The sequence below is a fragment of the Lepisma saccharinum genome, chromosome 20 (assembly GCF_977018435.1).
Source record: "Lepisma saccharinum chromosome 20, izLepSacc3.1, whole genome shotgun sequence".
Lineage (NCBI taxonomy): Eukaryota > Metazoa > Arthropoda > Insecta > Zygentoma > Lepismatidae > Lepisma > Lepisma saccharinum.
In genome coordinates this window covers 20,966,161-20,987,279 of record NC_139248.1, presented here as the reverse complement: position 1 = coordinate 20,987,279, position 21,119 = coordinate 20,966,161, and the positions used below count along the sequence as shown (strand labels likewise).

The following is a 21,119-nucleotide window of genomic DNA, read 5'->3' as shown; positions in this document are numbered from 1 at the left end:
TCGTGATTGATTGATTGATTTGATTTATTATACATCGCTCTTCTGCCACTTTTGGCTAATCGCGAAGATGAGGATGAGTGATGAGACGACGAAACTGAATGCCACGTAAGTCGGCAATCGCAACGAAGAGTATTAACTGGGATGATAGATTGATTGATTGATTGATTTTTTATCTTACTTCGCTTTTGGCTAATCGGGATGAGTGATGAAATAACACTCATGTCCAGGCTGGGATTCGAACGCGGGCTCCCCCTCCCCCGACATCGTAGCACGATGTGCAAACTACTACGCCACGGAGGGCGGCGACAATGAGGATGGGTGATAAAACTGGGATCGATGATGGGACACACACACACACAATAACATTCCTGAAGCCATTGCCTGGTGCACAGCACTGTATGAATGCGAAACATGGGGAGTCCACTGGCTGAAGTTGAAAGCAAAACACAGGGAGCCTGACACGGGTTCAACCCAGGGGCCTATGGATTCGTAGCTGTTTACGCTGACCACTTTGACACAGGGCGGTTCGTTCACGATCTCGAGTTGTAAATGCCTCACTCGTTTCAAAACATATAATAAAAGGTGTCTTAAAAAGACGAGACATTTTTAAACGGAGGTATAAAGAAGAGAATAATACATAGTTGCAAGAGAAATGAATAGGGCAGGATGCCATTACATAATATAAAGGGGGATCTAGAAATCAGAGAGGGAATTCCACCCTCACACACCTTCAAATACAACCCCGTTCGCCTGTCTCAAAAAAAGTCTCTTGGACACTTTGAAAGTCCACTTTATGTACAGATAAACTAATCGGGATAGGAGTTTTAAAGTGGAATTCGAATCACTATGTGACTCCAATGTTTATCTATCTAACATGGGACCCCTTGGTTACAAATAGACACTACGCCATCGGGGAGAATTGTCAAGATTAAAATAATGACCGTGTCAGACATTGATTTAATTAATCTTGCTTGTTGGTTTCCTCAGGCGTGTAGGGAAGATGAAATAATGCTGGAGAGAACGGAACAAGGAAGTGGGAAGCAGCGTGTGTAGCCTCCGTCAAAGGTGCCATCCCAGGAGTTGCATAGCGGGGGGGGGGGGGACTAGTTAGAATGGCCAGAATGAAAAAGCAATCACAGAAGGAAATTCACGGCTTGCTCGAGACTCGAAACAGGATCACCGCCATCGATGCGCTAAACAACTACACCCCGGCAGCCGAGGTACAGACACAATCATCGAGCTTCGGACGAGTACACAACTCTCCGCACTAATAACCACCAAAGCAGGCATAAACAGGAGACACCCACCTCTATTCAGAAGGTTCCAGCAAACCACGCGTGGTGTTGTCAACCTCGTTCCAGCAGCCGACATGCAACACGCACCCGTCCGCACGTTCACTTGAACACAACTGCCAGCGAATCCCCCCTTTTCCTCTCCTGCTCGCATATGGAGAAGCGATTAAACAGGGTCGTCCTCTTCCGCCGTGCACCTCGACTCAACAGCTGAGCTTCCACACCATGACTTTTTTATCCCAGACGTCTACGGCGAGTTAATGCGGAGCACTGGTTCGGAGAACAATACCGCACTTTGGCCGAACTAGCACAGAACTCGGAGCGAAGATGCTGGCCTCCGGCGCTGAGCGGAGCTACTTTTTACCACTCCGAGCTCATCTGCCCGGCAGAACGATCCGAAGAAGCTGACTGGCGACTTCGTTCTTTTTGCTCTTGAGAACGCCTTATCAGCGCAACGCCCATCCTCTCTTCTGTCGCTGACGACCTTCGCACGGCTGACTCCGTACAGAGTAGAGTGTTGGATCCACGGGCGTGAAAATTATGTTTTTAGCAGTGACGACAGTTACTTGGCGCAAAAATGACGAGTGTAACATTAGCGGAACCAGGATGAGGCATTAGAGACAGAAATTCAGCATACGGAAAAGGAGCAAAGACGTATTTAGGAGGGGGTCGTACTATACCTAATCGGTGTTTATTCATTTCCCTTGAACTTGACAAGGATTATTATATTGGTACCAAAGAAGATTTATGCACGCTACTACGTGTGATACTATGTATAAAATATTAATCGGAAACTTAACATTTCATCAACTGGATCTAACATCCTTTTTATATCATTCAATAAATATTCAATTCTTCATCTATTCTTCATTAATTTCCTTGTTTTTATACAAATGTTGGCGATCTTAATTACACGCAAGCTAGACAATGAATACGTGCTCTTATATCTATATTTCTTATTCCATCTTTTTACGTGTTCATGTAATAATAAAATCGTCTTGAGATCGTTCGCTGCGGGACGGCGTAGGTTCGAATCCGGCTCTGGTCGGAATTTATTCGGCCTACGTATAGGGCCGGTGGCAACCCACCATCGTGAGGAAATTGGGAAGGTCCGAGTGAGTGAGCGAACCCGGTCAAGAAGACCTACAACAACGGCTGGGGGTTCGTCGGGCTGATCACCCGTCACCCCAATACTGGTCTAAGACCTCCACGCTATAACAGGTGACGGAGGAACAGTGTGGGAGGGAGACCAGCAGTCGGTAGGTAAGCCAAGGCCCTTCAAGGGCTGCAGCGCTGTGGGTTTAGTTTAGTTATGTAATAATAAAAATGTGTAACATTAATAAATTTACATGCTTTAATTAATATTCATTATAATTTAATTAATAATAATTTAATTATAATTTAACCGAGACACTCGGTTCGGACCCCCCCCCCCCCGAAATATATTTCTAGGTACGTGCCTGATTTAGAGGGACTCCCCCAACCCTCCCCCTTTGCAATAAGCCAAAAGTGGCAGAAACTGCCAAGGATTTTTGGAAAGAAAAGGGTTACGTATACTTATTTTTAGTAGTCAGCCCTCATTTTTCCATGCATTTCTGCCTTTGGCGTTCTTTTTTTAGGATTGAATTCAATTGTTGCCTTTTAAGTCCACTTTACGCACAGATAATCGGGACTGCACCTACAGTTTAAAGTGGGATCCGAACCACTGTGCAACGTGCCTCCATCGGGTATCAAACCCGGGACCCGTTGATTACAAGGCGATGAAGTTACAACTACGCCATCGGGAGGTTCCTGTTTTTTTTATGAATACTGCGTCAAAGGGATGGGTTATGAACCCAACACCCCCTGGGCACGCCACTGCTTTTGGCTAATCGCGACGATAAGGATGAGTGATGAAGGAACGCACACAAAAATACCCACGGCTAGGACCGGATTCGAACGCGGGACACCTGTCGTCGTAGCACGTGCTAACCACTCCGGCACGGAGATCGGGTATTATTACCATGTAAACATCCTGATGATATTCCGATGATGGTGTGTTTAGTTTCGCTTGTGAAAACAAAATAAAGCGTTAAAAAAGTAAAAGACACCATTCAAATCCGTCCGACAACATGTACAGTCATGGGCACTTCTGGGTTGTAACGATTCCATTGAAAGTTAATGGAATTGTTATAACCCAGAAGTGTCCGTGACTGTACAGTGACCAGCAATAAAAAACGATGAACATCGATCCTGAAATACACGCTTCACTGCATTTCAGGATCTAGGCGATTCATATTTATTTGTAGCTGACTGTACACACACACACACACACAGAGAGGTGGTACAGAGATAAAATAAGAAAAAAATGAGAAGAAAAGAAATAAGAAAGCAGAGATGTAAAAATAGAAAATGGAAAATAGAGAGAAAGATCTTGCTTTTTTTTCTCCTTGAAGATTTATAAAACTTAATTTACACATTTAATTTTTCTATCAGTTTAGCAGCCCGGAGCATATATTCCAGGCTATCTGCGAAACCTGAAGCTTAGAAATTAAAGTTCTGAAGAAATATCTATTAGAAACTGTGAGTTAACCAGATTTCCAAAAGAAGATAATGGCGATTCTGAAGTTGGCAACCTGAATTCTTATGAGTTGGCAACCTGAATTCTTAAGAGTTGGCAACCTGAATTCTTAAGAGCTGGCAACCTGAATTCTTAAGAATTGGCAACCTGAATTCTTAAGAGTTGGCAACCTGAATTCTTATGACTTGGCAACCTGAATTCTTAAGAGTTGGCAACCTGAATTCTTAAGAGTTGGCAACCTGAATTCTTATGACTTGGCAACCTGAATTCTTAAGAGTTGGCAACCTGAATTCTTAAGAGCTGGCAACCTGAATTCTTAAGAGTTGGCAACCTGAATTCTTAAGAGTTGGCAACTTGAATGTTTATAAGTTTGCAACCTGATTGCCGTTGGAATGACAACGTGGCTTCCTTGAAGACGGTAAGAATGAGCCTACTCTACTCCCCTCGCCCATAGCCTAGGACCAGGTGTCACAGTGAGCTAGTCCAGTTTTTAGACTCAGCATACGCCACTGGCAGCAGTCTCCTTGTTTTCTTAAGGGCACTAACTCCCAAAGAAATATAACATTACACACATTACCAGTCCTCACCGGGTGCCTCGATTTTGAAAGTCCATAACGCTTTAAAATAGATCGACTGAAAGATTTCGACACCTAAGGGGAAAATATACTCAGATGATCCTTGGGACGCGAAAACAATTGCTACACTGGTCCTTCAATATACGCATGTTCCTTCTAAAAAAACACTAACTGGGTCAAAGTACGCAATCATAAAATTCTAGTTTTGTCTAGTCTACTTTCCCCGCTAATTTGCCTTTTCGACAATATTTGCGAACTTTATCAGCAACACATGTTTGGCTACATTTCATAACATAACCTCAATAGCCTACTAGTGAAATTCAGGGATGGCTGCGAGAAACCACGATTCCTTATTGAACTGAAAAGCAGAATTACAAGTACGGGTATGCTGTGTTGTAGAATCTTTGCTTAGCGAATCTTGCAACCAGAATGTTAAGTTCTAGAATCTGCTTCGCTCACTGAATCTCGAAACTCGAATCAGTGCAAAAATCTAACATCTAGAATTATTTGCGAATCGAAGCAAGGGGTATTAAGGTACAAGATTCTAGTATAAAGAATTACTGGTTACTCAAATTTCGGAACCAGAAATATTAGTAGGAAAATCTATTTTCTAGAATTATTTGCGCATTGAATCTTGAAACGAAAATTATTAGTATACAAGAATCTAATACCAAGAAATATTCACTATTTGAATTTCGAAACCATAAGAATTAAAACAATCTATTTCATTTCCATTTTTTGTATCTGTTTATTTTTAAAGTACACTATTGAACGTCGCTTTTCTGCCACTGTTGGCTAGTCGCGACGATGAAGATGAGTGATAAGTTGAAATTGATGAAGGGACACTCATACAGAAAACAGCCATGCCCAGGACGGTACTCGAACCCGGGAACTTCGGTGACGAGATAGAATGGCGACGTCGCTTATCTATCTCTTGAGTTGATAGCGACGCTGAGGATGAATGTTGAGCACATCAAATGTTTCTTTGAGTTTGTTTGAAAGTTAACTTTATGCACAGATTAGCTAATCGGGACTGCACTTGCAGTTTAAAGTTGGATCCGAACAACTATGTACCTCCACCGAGTATCGAACCTGGGAACATGTTACCACTACGCCAGTGGTTAGGTACAGCATATACAAAGGTCGGTCAAAAAGTAACGCACACTCCACTGTAGCTCGAGAATGGTAAGGACTAGGGAAATGAATTTTTGTAATTAGAAGCATTGGCCCTTTACTTCATAACCAACACCTAATTTTTAATATATTATATAAAAAGTTGCATCACAATAACGCACGACCGCATACTGCAATCATGACAGTTTAGAAGATTGGCCATCTGGGATGGACAGTAGTGCCACAACCCACATACAGTCCTGACCTAGCGCCATCGGATTTCTACCTGTTTGGACGACTGAAGGCTCATCTGCGTGGGAAACAGTTTGGAGATGACAACGAGCTCATTGCGTGTGTGAAAAAAGTGGTGTAAAGAGCCACCTCAAGAGTTTTAAGAACGTGCATTCGTATCATGGAAACAGAGATGGCTGCAGTGCAGTGAAGCACATGGATTATACATTGACCAAAGGACCAATGCTTCTACCTACAAAATTTCATATCCCTTGTCCTTACGATTCCCGAGCTACAGTGGACTGTGCGGTACTTTTTGACGGACCTTTGTAAACGCAATGAGTAGGGACATTGAATTTTCGCGATGCGCGAAATCGCGAAATGTGAAAAAAAGATGCAATTTTGAACATTCTGCACGTAACTACACCCACAATGATGAAATATGCACGAGTTTTATTCGCGAAGTAATGCGAAATGTGTGCTTTTCCACGAAATGAACGCTTTCTCGCGAAATAACAGTGAAATATCATCAAATTACGTAGAAAACACGCAAAATCCGTAAATCGAGGTTGTGCGCGCAAACTGTCGATTTGTAACCAAACGTTTGCCTACCACTTGCAACTGAAGAACGTTTTATCTTCGATCACATCAGGAAGACGCTGCAAATTGGCATTTCCCATGCACATAATCTCAGTTCGAAAACTTCGCTCCCTGTCAAGCTGCATTCCTTTCTTCCCCCGAATGTCTACTCAACTTCCAGTTTCATTGAACTTGCTAGCTGTAGCAGCGATAACATTAGTCTGTTCCCGCACATCAAGGGAAACAATGGTGTCATTTGTGTTCAGTCATGAATGAATTTTGTTTATCATCATGTGATTTTCAACATGTGTTTGTGTATGTGCAGTAGTGATTATTTTATTTGTTGGACAGCAAGGATATCCTTTAAATACATACAATGAATAAATCACTTGAGATATGCAATTTAGAAATGAAGTGATTTTGTTTTGATGTTTTCTTTTTGGTTGGACAGCTAAGTACTTGTGTATGTGTACAGTATATAAAAATGAAGTAGTTTATCAATTTATAGCACTTTTGTATGTTGTTTCCTCTCATCATGAAAAAGTGTGTGCCATTTTTTTTTTTTCACCGCTGGTATATACCGCTGATCTAACATTTTATTTACCGCTCTCCTCAGTTTTTATTTACCATAAATTTGTCTCCCTAGCAATGAGGCATCTTAATGAGGGTTACAACCTGGGACATGAACAAAAATAGTTTGTCAGGAATTATTCGCCTCTGGAATTTCGAAATCAAGAATTAGATAACCTAGAGTAGGGTCTTAAGATTCGATACTGAAGACCATACGTAGGAGATTTAATCCCAGAGTCTGAAATCCAGGATTCGACACCTGAATATGTATTTCCGCGTTTCCAACTTGCCTACCACACTCCACTCTAGCTCGGTTTGCTGCTAAATACACAATTCGTACGCACACATTGAAACAGCTTGGTTTTATATGAGAAGCACGCGGATGAACTTTGTATTGCTAGATTTCTCCCCATCCCCCTTGGAAACCCAGCGCAGACCCTAACGCACTTCGCTTGTTCCCTGCAATCCGCATCGTAAAAACAGCAAGACTTGAACGGATGCCAACATCAATATTAAAATTCCGCTGGCATCCTTTTGAGGAAATTCCACGTGAATACACCCTGCGACCATTTGTAGGTGGTTCGAAACAAACTCGCATCGGCAACACCTTGAGGACCCGTGACTCTTGTTTTACCCTGCCTGGATTTACTACCCTCTCGTTGTATAAATAATGCAGCGGGAATGGAAACTTTTTTACCCCTTGCACCAGGCCCGTACCCAAGGGGGGCATGACCCCCACTCAAACTATGAAATATTTTAATGCGAAGATTTACAAACCTACGCAAATATCATTGACGATTATTCACATTTTGCAAGAATTTCGATTCTGTTCTTGGATACATCAAAAAATTTTGTGGATTGAAGCAGACTCCAGAAGTCTGCAGTCCAGAATATTTAGTAACTTTAGTTCTATAACCACTCGTGCAAGGCTACCAGACATCCGATTTAATCGGGACAGTCCATTTTTTTCGTCCCTGTCCCGACCAGTGGCATGCCCAAGGTAGGGTTGGTGGGGGGTGATCCCCCCTCCCTTATATCCAGTAGTACCGAAAAAAATATTTGATTTGGTTTATATTACTTCGCTTTTTGTGCCACTTTTGGCTAAGTTTCGAAGATGGGGATGAGTGATGATATGATGAATAGACACTCACATACATTCATGCCCAGGCCAGGATTCGAACTCGGGACACCTGGCGTTGTAGCGCGATGTGATAACCAATCCGCCACGGGGCCGGCCAGAAAAAAATGACAAAATGAGGTAGAAAAAGTACACGTACCTCTCTTCTCTTTTCGAAAATCACAGGCACGCCACTGGGCCCTATTTTTTTCCAACTGCAGCCGTGATGCGAAAATTTCCATTTTTCTTTAACTCACATTCAGAAATGTTCTTCATTGTAAAAATAATCCCTAATACGTATCATTTAATTGATAAATATATTATTTTTCTAAATATTGAATTATTGTGGCTGTTTAATGGTGCTGGTGTAAGAAAATTAAAGGAAATTTGAAAATATGCGGAATGCAATCCCTACTATTCGAACACTTCTGAGAATTGAATGTAAATTATAAGCACCAAGCTGTACGCCTGGAAGGGGATGGTCTATCGGTGAGTTGATTTTTTTCTTTGCAAGTCTACAATTGTACGTACGTGTGATATTTGTTTGAATTGTACCATTGTGCAATGTGCCTCCACCGGTATCGAACCCGGGACCCGTTGATTACAAGGCGACGACGTTATCACTACGCCATCGGGGAGGTCCCTGCAATTGTAAATCTAGTTGCAATACTACCATCACATCTAATAATCCAACATCGTCGCGATCAGCCAAAAGTGGTAGAAGAGCGACGTACAATAACCTAATTCAATCAATCAACAATAATCCTCTTGTTTCCACATTTCCGTATCTACCTCCCCCTCAAAAACATCCTGGGTACGGATCTGCCCTTCGACAGCAACGCACGACTCATCCACTCCGTTCTGAACCACCGCTGCTTCAAGAAGATTGAACAAAAAGTCCACCACACCGAAATTAAAAGTCAATGCACCGAGAAGACTGAAGCAAGGCTGTTTCGGTGCTTAGAAGAGGGGAAGACTTATCTGCATATCTCCAACTCCCACTCGTTCTAGATGTTCAAGGGAAAAAGGAAAGTAACCGAACATAAATGGTTCTGGCTACACTCTTCTGTGAACCAGCGAAGCCAAACCCTTACGCAACGCTAAAAGATCCGTTGAAACATAAAAAAGCGAAAGTAATCAAGAGCGGGCTAATAACCAGATAACCATAATGACAGTTATTTTCTGCAATTCGATTAAGATGAACGTTTGGCAAATTTACTCTGGCGGGAAGCCAATGACGAGGAAGCAGTCCGTGAAGGGCAAATCTTCGTTCACGAAAATGAAAGTCGTGTTGCCATTTAAGGGCAAGTGTATGACCTCGCAGTTCAACTCCAGTTGTAAGGATACATTTATGTGCGGATACTACTCTATACCGATACTTGAAAACTGTAACAATTAAGAGTTGTTTAAAGTATTGATTCAGGGTGTGTACCAAAATAACAAATCCAAAATTCTTGACTATTTTCATGACCGTTTGTTTTTCATTCTTCATAGGCACGGATTTTGATCTTTGAAAAATGACAACAAAAATCCTGTGAAATAACCTAAAATCTTTGAAAAATGACCCAAAAATTCGTAGAAAACTCAATCTGCTTATTGAAAATATTATATATATTCCAAGACAAACAATTTAACAATTGCTTCTTCACCTTGGTGTGTTGTGCGGACTGTGAATAAGAAACTCGACAATGTTGTGTACCGCAAGATAGCGTTCAGACAAAACAGAAATTATTGAACTCCTTATGTTTCACCATGAAATGACAAAATTTTTAAAAAATGGTAAAAAATGGCACAAACATTACATTTCTTCAACCTGAGGAGGGTGTTCAGGATTTCTGTACTAGTTAGCATTGTCTACGTTGCACCAGTTAAAAGATGAAATGTCAACAAAATCCTGGCCCTGCGGCACTATTACTTACGTAAATTTTGGAATTAGCAATTCAAACAAATATTTATTGAATGAAAAACCCCACCACAAAAGCCAGTTAATATGAAAATTGAAGCTGTATTTAACAAGATAAATAAACTTGCTTTATCTATTAACGCATCCAGGACTGCATTTGGCAGACTAACGAGGCCCTGGCGTCTGGACTCACAGCCAGTGTAATAATATGTGGGGGCTTGTGTTGCCGTCCCGATATATTTGTGATTGTCGCTTCATCCATTTTACCTTACCACCATTCATCCTCACATTCGCGATTAGCCAAAGGGGCAGAAAAGTGGAGTAAAATAAACTAAATCAATCAGTGATTGTGGTAGCAAAAATTATTGATCACAAGTACAATTTCTTGACTTTTTATTGACTTCTTGACCTACTTGTTGATGCCTTTACTTTTTCTTGACTTTCTTGACTGGTAGACAGACACAATGTTATAGTGGATGAGTATTTTAATCCACTTATAAGCATACATTTACCAGATTTCTGCTTTAAAATACTAGTTTACTATGGGGGTGACACCTAATAATAATTTATTTGGCACTTTTTTACATTGCTAACGTACTATTTTGGAATGCGGAACATTTCCTAAGGTGAAATAATGCATTACTAACTAAGATAATGTCTATTTCTTACATTTACGAGTACTTACTGTTACTTGTTATTTCGATTCTGTAACACACATTTTGGCGATAGCGTACTGGTTCATCGCGCGTTGTGCGAGTGTTTTGTCGATTTATGCAGTGTTCCAACCTTGTTTACCGGAAAATACCTACTTTCGTGCCCGGATTTTTAATTATGCTAATACCTCGCAAACCATTCACGTTAGCCCCACAACCCATTTTCCGTAAGGTTAGGTTAGGTTAGGTTAGGCAAGCATAGTTTAAAAAAAAATACTCGACACGTCATGTTCTAGTGAAAACACGGCGAGTTTGAAACACTGACTACGGGGTTTACGTCATCTAACACACGGAACATTGTGCTCTCGTGCAGAAAGCAAATGTCGGCAGCAGAAACAGCGTGTCAGACAGAAAACAACATGGATTCGCATTAAAATGGATCAAAACTACATTCACGAACTTCCACAACGCTACAGAAAATGATTTCCGTAAGTACTTTCTCCTGTAAATTTGAAGAAATCCGTCACCCCCATAGTAAACTGTTACCAAAATATTCCAAAATTACATCAGAATATAAAAAAGGTCCTGTTACGTAATCACAAAATACAATATTTTCACACAATACCGGTATAAAAATCAATTGAAACTTCGAAATTTGAATAACTACGAGGATAATTGAACTGCGAAAGTGTCGCGCGGCGGTTTTGCGGACCTAGAGAAAGATCAAAAGGGCGGAAAAGTATCGGCCGATATCGGAAAATAAAATCCAACCGATATTTACCGATTCATCGGCATCGGCAGATGCAGACTAGTGTGCTGCAATGAGCATTTTTCGCTCGAACGGCAAATGGCAGATAGTTCGCACGGGCAACGCTAGATGGCACACAGAATTGATAGTTCCTCCGCTCGAGCGAAATACACTCGAACTCTCGAACCCCATTAGTACACGTTTTCCCTTCATTTGTCTGTGGCAGTGGGCCCTCGAATATGGATCGTAAAGTAAAAGACGAAGTGAAATTGAAAAATAACTTAACATAGTCATCATCTCCATGTTAAAATGCAGTTTTGTGTATCTTACCGAGACATGTGAAAATGAATGATTATGGGCTGAAACTACCTAGACCGACATTTTATGTTTCTACGATTATTTTCACATTGAAATGATTTTCGATTGAATGTTATAACTGCATTTTATTATTTCGCAAAATATTATTATCCTTTTCCGTAAGTGAAGAATGATGTACACGTACTTCTTGCACTGTGATACAATATTTGTAATTGCTTAGGCAGGTATCTCAGCATATGTATCCATTTTACGTTTCGGTCTGTAGATATTGCATACTTTCATATATGTGCTGTATTTGAGCCTTACATAATAATATACGAAATTATGATTTAGAATTGTAATTGCATAGAGTGGTTTCCTTCCATGTATGGGTTTTAGGTTGACAGTGCTGCTTATTAGGCTCTGAAATACGAGACGATGCCAATCATTCCACTACGAGTGCGATACGATCGAGCGTAGCACGCTCGAGCGTGAGAGATTCGAACGAGTTTGAACGAGCAAAAGTGGTGCAAACACACACCCATACAATCATAACAGCAACAATAACAAGACTAAAACCGATATCATTACGCCATTGGGATTGGATAGAAGATGAACTGTAGAGGGTTTGTATTCTATAAAGAAGTGACTTGTGTTCTAAGAATAGCATTGGGCTCATTTGTAAAAGAAGTTGCGGAATTTGCTTTTGATTCACGACAGTACGTAGTATAGCAAGAGTTCGCCATTGATGATTCTGAATAGAACTCTAAAGACGTGAAACTTGAAACGAAGTAATGATCTTTGCATGAAGATTTCATAGAATTTTATAGTTGGAAAGATTTGCACGGCATGAGCATCTATGTTTAACTATTCACATGAAGACATTTGCTACTTTCTTTTATTATATATATATTTATATTGCTCTTGCAAAGGCACGGACCAAATACAGCAACGATACTCGAGAATGGATAAAATGCACATTTTGAGGTTGCCCAAATCTGTATTCATATAAATCGAAAGATTATTCTCTAAAAATTACACAAACACGACTAATTAATCATATAAAAACAATGAAAATTTTCCATTTCCATAGCTCGACTTCTTAGTATTTCAAGAACAAAAATATATTTTTTAATCAGTTTCAAAATTGATAATTTTAAAGAGACTGCCTAACTTTTCTAGCTCCTTCACTCTCGATTTTCAGAATCCACAAACAGATCATCAAATAGATATTTAAAGATCCACAGGGTAGGTCTTCACATCTATAGGTTTAGAATCCAAAAACGTATCTTCATAGCTATAGTTTTTTAGAACTCAAGATCCGATTACCAGATGCAAATTTTTGGGGTCAGATAATTACGACTGTACAAATCCTGAATCTTTTCACATCATGAGTTCATGACCAATTGCATCCTAACTCAGTTTCTGAAATCTTCATTTGCTCCAAGCATCTATTACGCAAATACTTGTAGAATACAAGACTCGTTCTTTATTTATCGGATTACAAAAGCAACAAAGTGAATTGGTAAACAAAGCTCACTGAGGGTTTGGTGCGGGGCACATCCAGCTGCTGACACTTCGCGAAAATCGGTTTCTCAAAATAGCTGATATTACAGCACCAAACTTAGCCCTCCTAACCAACTTACATGCATTAGTGCTGTTAGCAACTAATTTTCGCGATGTGCCTCTCACCCGACCACTCGCTGAAAGCAGAGTTCGGACAATTTCGTGTTCTGCTAAAGTCAGGTTCATGCAGACTAAACCTAACATCTTCAATTCCAGGAAATACTTAAATACAAGTGAGCAAAAGTCAATCTTGCTTCAGAAGTGAGAAGCGACACAATGAAATACTGAATCTACCATGGCAAAATGGTATACATATTTTGCCCTACACATGATTCACATATCAGATTAATTACGTTCTCTCCACCGAAACAATTAATCAGTTCGATTAACCGATTAAATCGCAAGAACCGTAATTCAACTGTCGATTCTACGAATTCATCAAGGATGAATGTACAAAACATGTACTGGTCAACATATACAGTTCATAACTACTTACTAGCATGAAACCAACAAGGACCTTCCAAGAACAATAACCTTAGCTCTTATGATTCCGCAACAGCAGGAGTTAACTGCTTCCGAACGGTCCGACAGAAATACACACAGGGTATTGATAAGTCTTACGACATTTGGCAGTCCTTTTTTACAGACTTTATCAGAGTTTTTTAGTACGGTTTCCGCTTTCCAACGGTATCACCGGAACATAGGATTTCTACTCGATGGAGAAGTTGAGTTACTGTCATTTTTATCAAACGAAAGTCCCTACGAATTTATTACCTGAAAAGTTGTTGACTTCTCGTACTTCCTACAATGCCATATCGCGGTTCAAAAATACGTGAGTCTGCAAGTTACAGCTTGAACAGATAAGAATGCCTCTGTGGCACCGAAGCCGAATTTTCAACTGTAAGCAAGAGATGCAATCAACTGCTTGCATTGATCCCGTGCTCCTGCGTTGCCAAATTATGCAGCACAAGAGAAGGGGAAGTGAAAGGAGAAAACAAATGACTGTGCATCAGTTTGCAGGGGACAAAGCTCTCGTCAGGCCTCGTTCTCGTCTAGACCTCGGCTCACTCCTACCACATACCCAATGCTCGTTTATCAGAATATCTGTAGCCCAAGAGAGGGAGGGAGGGTTGGGGGTCACAACCCCCACAACTTTGTCCAGAATTCCTAAAAAAAAAAAAAATGTCAAAGACAGTAAAAGATGAGAAAATGAGGGCCGACTACTAAGAAAGTACATGTAACCGCCCCCCATTCGAACATCTTGGGCACGCAACTGCTGATCCACCATTTTTTTTATATCTGCCTTGGAACTAAGCGATGGTGACTAACCTTCTGCTCTAACCGTACCAGAGTACACAGCATTGGGTTGATTGATTTGCTTTATTTTACTTCGCTTCTTGTGCCACTTTTGGCTAATTTGCGAAGATGGGGATGAGTGATAATGTGATGAAACTGATTAATAGACACTCGTCAACATCCATGCCCAGGCCAGGATTTGAACCCGGGACCCCTGGCGTCGTAGCACGATGTGCTAACCACTCCGCCACGGGGACCGGCATACAGCATTAGTGTAAGAAAGAATGGGGAGGGGGACTTGCGCCTCTCATACTTTTCCTACGCTATAGCACCAGGATTTCTTATCAGGTTTTGTGTTAGCAGAAAGGGGGGACGGTTCCTGCTAAGGACAAGCAACTAAATGAGAGTTCCCGGTTCGTGGAATAGCCTTACAACCTTCCTTTCTCTCCTGCCTACTTCATTTGATTGCATAATATTAAAAAGAACTTTCACCAAAACACAAGGTATGTATTAAGCGTCTGGGACAAGGAATTATAAAATCACGACCCACAAAAAATTCTCATCATTACCACAACATCAATGACTTGATGTTAGTACGTATATACAGGATGCAAGGGCGTATCCACGGGAGGGGCTACTGGTCCCCCGAAATCCATGAGCAAAAACATTACACTTTCAAGGAACATCTGGAGGACGAGAGAGCCCATTTATAAGTGTGATTGATTTGTATTTATTTCAATTAGCTCCTCTGCCACATTTGGCTAATCGCGACGATGAGGATGAGTGATGATTAGACCTCGCATTTTCAGTTTCTAAAAAGTTTGCTTTTAGGTTCTTAAAATAGGCAACTTAAATTAGGTTCTAAAAATTCTAAAATAGGTTCTATTTTTTTTTTAATTAGGCTCGAAAAATCCTGAAGTAGGTTCAAAAAATTCAAACTGGTTCAAAATTCTTGAAAAATACTCATTAGCTACAATCGTTCAAAACAAAATTTCAAAAGAAATTTTAATTATGATTCGTAAATATTAATTTTCTAACAAAATGTTTATTTGTCTAGATCAATATCAAATTATTGCAATGCTACACTTGTGCTGTTGGCAAACGATACTTGTTGATATGAGAAATAAATTACGTATGTATAACTTGCTGCACAATATCAGGGTGGTTACTCACCAGGAATTCTTTGAATACCGGTAATTCTGCATGAATTATTGGCTCCATGAATTCTGCGTGAATTTTTCTCCGTAAACGTGAAAAAATTGCAACCTCTATAAATCCAAATCCCACTGAACTTATACGTATTTATAAATGCCGTGAAGCATATTTTAATCGAGGAAGGAAAAAAAGCAGCGTGGAAAATAAAAGATAATTCTCTCAATCCGTTTACTTTGTTAGTGTCCTTTGCAGAACAATCTATCTGACAGATGGAAGATTATTGCAAGGTAAGATATCTTGAAGTTTATTAGTTAAATTGGAGTTTGAAATTCTTATAAAATTAACAATTTTCGTATATTAGTTGATTGATTGATGTGGTGTTATAAGTCCACTTTATTCACGGTAAGGCTAATTGGGACTGGACCTATAGTTTAAAGTGGAATCCGAACCTTGATTACAAGGCGAAGACGCTACCACTGCGCCATCGGGGAGGCCTTTTTTGTATATTAGTCAGTGGCGTATGCTGAGTCTAATACGATCTGGACTAGCTCACTATGACACCTGGTCCTAGGCTATGGAGGAAGCGAGGAGACTAGACTCATTCTTGATGTCTTCAAGGAAGCCACGTTGCCATCCAACGGCAGTCAGGTTGCAAACTTATAAGAATTCAGGCTGCAAAACTTATAAGAATTCAGATTGCCAATTTCTAAGAATTTAGCTTGCCAACTCTTAAAAATTCAGGTTGCCAACTCCTAAAAATTCAGTTTGCCAACTCCTAAAAATTTAGGTTGCCAACTCCTAAAAATTCAGGTTGCCAACTCCTAAAAATTCAGGGTGCCAACTCCTAAAAATTCAGGTTTCCAACTCCTAAAAATTCAGGTTGCCAACTCCTAAAAATTCAGGTTCCCAACTTCAGAATTGCCATTATCTTCAGTATTTTTCTTTCTAGGCTTTAGGCTTCGCAGATAGCCTAGCTAGCCTGAAATATAAGCTCCTGATATTAGCATATTACGTAACATTTGTGACTTGTGTCCGAGTATGTGAAATGGCAAATGTAAACTGTACAAACTCCCTTGGAGGGTGTAAGGGTAAATTCAGAGTCAAAATGGCGACCAATTGAGCCTCTATTTAAACATTTATGGGACTCTTGTAGGTAAATTTGGGACGATGTTAGGGATGTGAGGAAACATCACTGTCCCTAGCGGACAAGCATTTAAATCAGGCAAGAAAACATCTTACTTCTAAGGTGTCTGGTAGCAACGAAACGAAAGAGAGTGAAGACGACGAACGGCATTCCTGCAACAGCATTAGTATTCTGCGAACGGAGCATTTGTCGCAGTAAATCAGTCCCTCCAGTTTGCACGCAACAAAAGCAAGCCAGGTGCCAGTGATCCAACAGCGGCCGTTCAACTGCCCATCCTTGGATATTTGCCTCCCCCTCCAATAACTGGAGAGTTCCACGCATAACCTGGATGGAGGGGGCGGGGGTTCAACTCGACATGTCCGGCTCATCTATCACATGTTTCATTTTATTTTCATTCACTTCCCGGGATTTTCCATTCTGTTCGAGGTTTCTTCTGGCCGCATGCGCAGTTATCGGAGCTCCGGATGTATCGTTGGTCAACCACTCTTTGGATCATAGTATGCAATAGATAGGCTATATTCAAGGTGGTGTTTGTGGTGGAGGATGAGGAGTCTCCAGGGATTTTCGAAGAGGAGGCGGGTACATATCCTTTTTTTAGTAGTCAACCCTCATTTTGCCACCTTTTCCTGCGACGTTCTTTTCTTTTAAGGAATACTGGGCCAAGTAGGGGATGTTATGATAGCCCCAAACCCCCCGGGCACGCAACGACACATTCCGTTTAGGATGGCGGAACAATTTATTTATTTATTGAGAAAATTTCAGATACAGCACGTAGCCATTTTACACTGAAATAAGTAACAATAAAAAGAACAAAATAAGACAAAATATTAATAATACAAATAAGTCAAGATAGCACAATTAAATATTATTTAGCAACATATGTTCTGATGGTTGACCGAAGGTTTTCTGTGGAAAATACATCAGCAGTTGATGGGAGGTCGTTATATTGAGTGGGAAGTCTGTGGAAGAGCGATCATTTTTGAATTTCCAGTCTAGGCTTTTTTGTGTAAAATAGATTTGTGTTGCGTGTTGTGCGCATAGACACTCGAAAGTGGAATTCCTGGAGGAGCGTGTTGCAACGGATTTTGCCATTGATAAATATACTGGAATAAGTTGGGTAAATTAAAAACAAACCATTTTTCTTACATTAAATCTTGACAAACGATGGCGAATTTCTGTCAGTTCAATAAGAAACAGCTTAAATTGCAAAAAATAACAAAAAGTTGAAAGAAATATGCAAAAGATCAGAACTTGATATTTCATGTTTCCCATTATCTTCAGTTTGCAAGTTCCAAACTTGTAAGCGAAAAGTGTAAGACAATAAAATAAATCCTTAGAGAAATCACTTGATGGTATTTGGGTTCCAATAATAATAATAATAATAATAATAAAAGAAAATCAAACTTTGTCACAGAATGCTATACAGGCATCAATCGTAAAGTTGCAAGATTGCCGTACGTAAAAATGTGCTTCGAAGTATCTTCGGAGAACAGCATCGGAAAGGACCTTTCCTCTTGCAGAGGTGAATACATCCTCTCAAGGCCAACGGCTTCCAAAGGAACAGGGCTCGAATATTTTATGGCAGCTGAGGTCCCAAGCAGGCCATCCGTCAAGTTATATTGCCATTAGGGGCCTGTCAGTGGAGGCACGCAATAGCAGGATTCTGCATACACTTGCACGACTCTTGTATTCAGAGTTTCCACCCACTGGATTTTTGGAAAAACCAAGTAACTGCATGTGGTGAATTCTTGGGGGAGGCAAGATAAGGGTGCGAAGTACTAGGGAGGGGCAGGGGGATTTTTCTCCCAGAACAATCTTGTCCTATATATTCCAATAACAAACATTTCCAGGAAGAGAGAGTTAGTTCTTGCCATAACAACAAAGATCAGCAATTAGTTTTGACTTCGAATAGGCTTTACTAAGGATAATATCGAAAAAAGCATACAAAGAACCAGTGGCGGCGATTGGGTTTCAAAACTAAGGGGGGGCAAAAGTGATGAAGGGCATCCCTCCTAATCGCCGCCACTGCAAAGAATGATATGTCTCCGAGTGTGTTTGTTTGTGTTGCATGCTTTCTCTCTCTCTCTTGACACACACACCCCACAAAAACAATATACGCACGTACAATAAAAGTATAAAAAAAATACACGGCAAATATAAGCATGAAATTTCATTGGTCTATATTGTTTACTGATTTGGTTCCTTTTACTTCGCTTTTCTGCCACTTCTGGCTAATGGCGAAGATGTGGATGATGATGAAATCGATGAAGGGGCACTCACAAAGGACACTCATGCCCGGGCAGGGATTGAAAAACGGGATCCCTGGCATTTCAGCGCGATGTGCTAACCACTCCGTTATATCGGCTATTTGATTTATATTAATAGAAAAAATAAACACTTACAAATAATAAAAACATTTCAACTATTTTGTAATGTATTTACATTTTTACCATTTGGTAAATTAATAAAAATGTCTGATATATATATATATAAGTAAATTAATTTATTTACATTTAATAATATATACGGACATTGAATTTTCGCGATGCGCGAAATCGCGAAATGTGAAAAAAAATATGCAATTTTGAACATACTGCACGTAAGTACACCCACAATGATGAAATATGCATGAGTTTTATTCGCGAAGTAATGCGAAATGTGTGCTTTTCCACGAAATGAACGCTTTCTCGCGAAATAACCGTGAAATCAGCAAATTAAGTAGAGAACACGCAAAAACCGGCAATCGAGGTTGTGCGCGCAAACTGTCGGTTTGTAACGAAACGTTTGCCTAATGTTTCCTACCACTTGCAGCTGAAGAACGTTTCATCTTCGATCACATCAGGAAGATGCTTAAAATTGGGATTTCCCATGCACATAATCTCAGTTCGAAAACTTCGCTCCCTGTCAAGCTGCATTCCTTTCTTCCCCCGAATGTCTACTCAACTTCCAGTTTCATTGAACTTGCTAGCTGTAGCAGCGATAAGATTAGTCTGTTCCCGCACATCAAGGGAAACAATGGTGTCATTTGTGTTCAGTCATGAATGAATTTTGTTTATCATCATGTGATTTTCAACATGTGTTTGTGTATGTGCAGTAGTAATTATTTTATTTGTTGGAAAGCAAGGATATTCTTTAAATACATACAATGAATAAATCACTTGAGATATGGAATTTAGAAATGAAGTGATTTTGTGTTGATGTTTTCTTTTTGGTTGGACAGCTAAGTACTTGTGTATGTGTACAGTATATAAAAATGAAGTAGTTTATCAATTTATAGCTCTTTTGTATGTTGTTTCCTCTCATGATGAAAAAGTGTGTGCCAATTTTTTTTTCACCGCTGGTATATACCGCTGATCTAACATTTTATTTACCGCTCTCCTCAGTTTTTATTTACCATAAATTTGTCTCCCTAATAATATATATTCTTGAAAATTTAGAAACTTACTTTCACATGTAATAACATTCATTGCACCTGTATAAGTGTGTGTGTACGCGTGATCTAAGTTCCACCTCTCCCCAGCAGCCTTCAATGGTATCCCACCCTGGATAAGATACAAAGTATCTAAAAAAACATCTGTATGTGTTAGTGTGTAAAGATGATACAGAGAGGAGGCTTGTAGAAACGTGACTAGACCCTTTGAGACTTTCTTTACATAAACCAAATTTACTTTAACATGTGACTTCTGGCATACCGAGCAGATATTAACCTGATCATTCACCGATAAGTCATATAAAGCTAACCTATCAGTGGCAATTGTGAGCCTGTGCCACATGGTTGCATATATTCAGGATAATGATCCTAACCTTTTCCCTTTTTAAAACTGAAAAATTATGGAACTGCACACCCTTCCCCTTGAAAAATTCCAGACTGCCTGGACTTGGCAACAATGAGTGAAAGAACAAACGAACAACTTCATCCACAACTTTACGACTGGGTATCCGATTACAAATACAAAGAGTTGTAAAGTGTGGTTGTGAGAAAAATGTTAGTGAACGTAAAGTTTTCCCTTTCTTCCGTTATGCTCTGTACATCCTTAAAATACCTGTCGTCTTTCCACCGGGTATTTAGCTCAAGGGTGGAAAAGACAGGAAAGGCGACCTTGAGATAACTGTGAGAAACACATATGCAAGACTATGAAACGTGATCTTCTCATTTTACTGTTTTACAAGTGCAGAAAATCACATGTACACACACACACACTTGGATATGAGAGAGTGACATTAAAGCAGAAGGTCTCTACAAAAAAAAGTATGTCAATTATTTGTCACTATTGTGTAACATGAAGCCTTGAAATCTTGTCAGGTTTTAAAAATAAAATG

General features: G+C 40.0%; 1 protein-coding gene across 2 annotated transcripts in view; it reads right to left on the bottom strand.

Annotated features, from left to right (window-relative positions):
• PH4alphaEFB (prolyl 4-hydroxylase subunit alpha-1) overlaps positions 1-21,119 on the bottom strand; it is a 99,905-nt gene that overhangs the window by 59,966 nt on the left and 18,820 nt on the right. The window contains exon 1 of one of the 2 annotated variants that reach the window (XM_083142160.1): positions 1,308-1,703. The exons of the other annotated variant lie outside the window; for it this stretch is intronic. The gene's annotated coding sequence lies outside the window, so the exon portion shown is untranslated. Of the gene's footprint in view, positions 1-1,307; positions 1,704-21,119 lie in introns of those variants that run through there. 2 annotated transcript variants of the gene reach the window in all.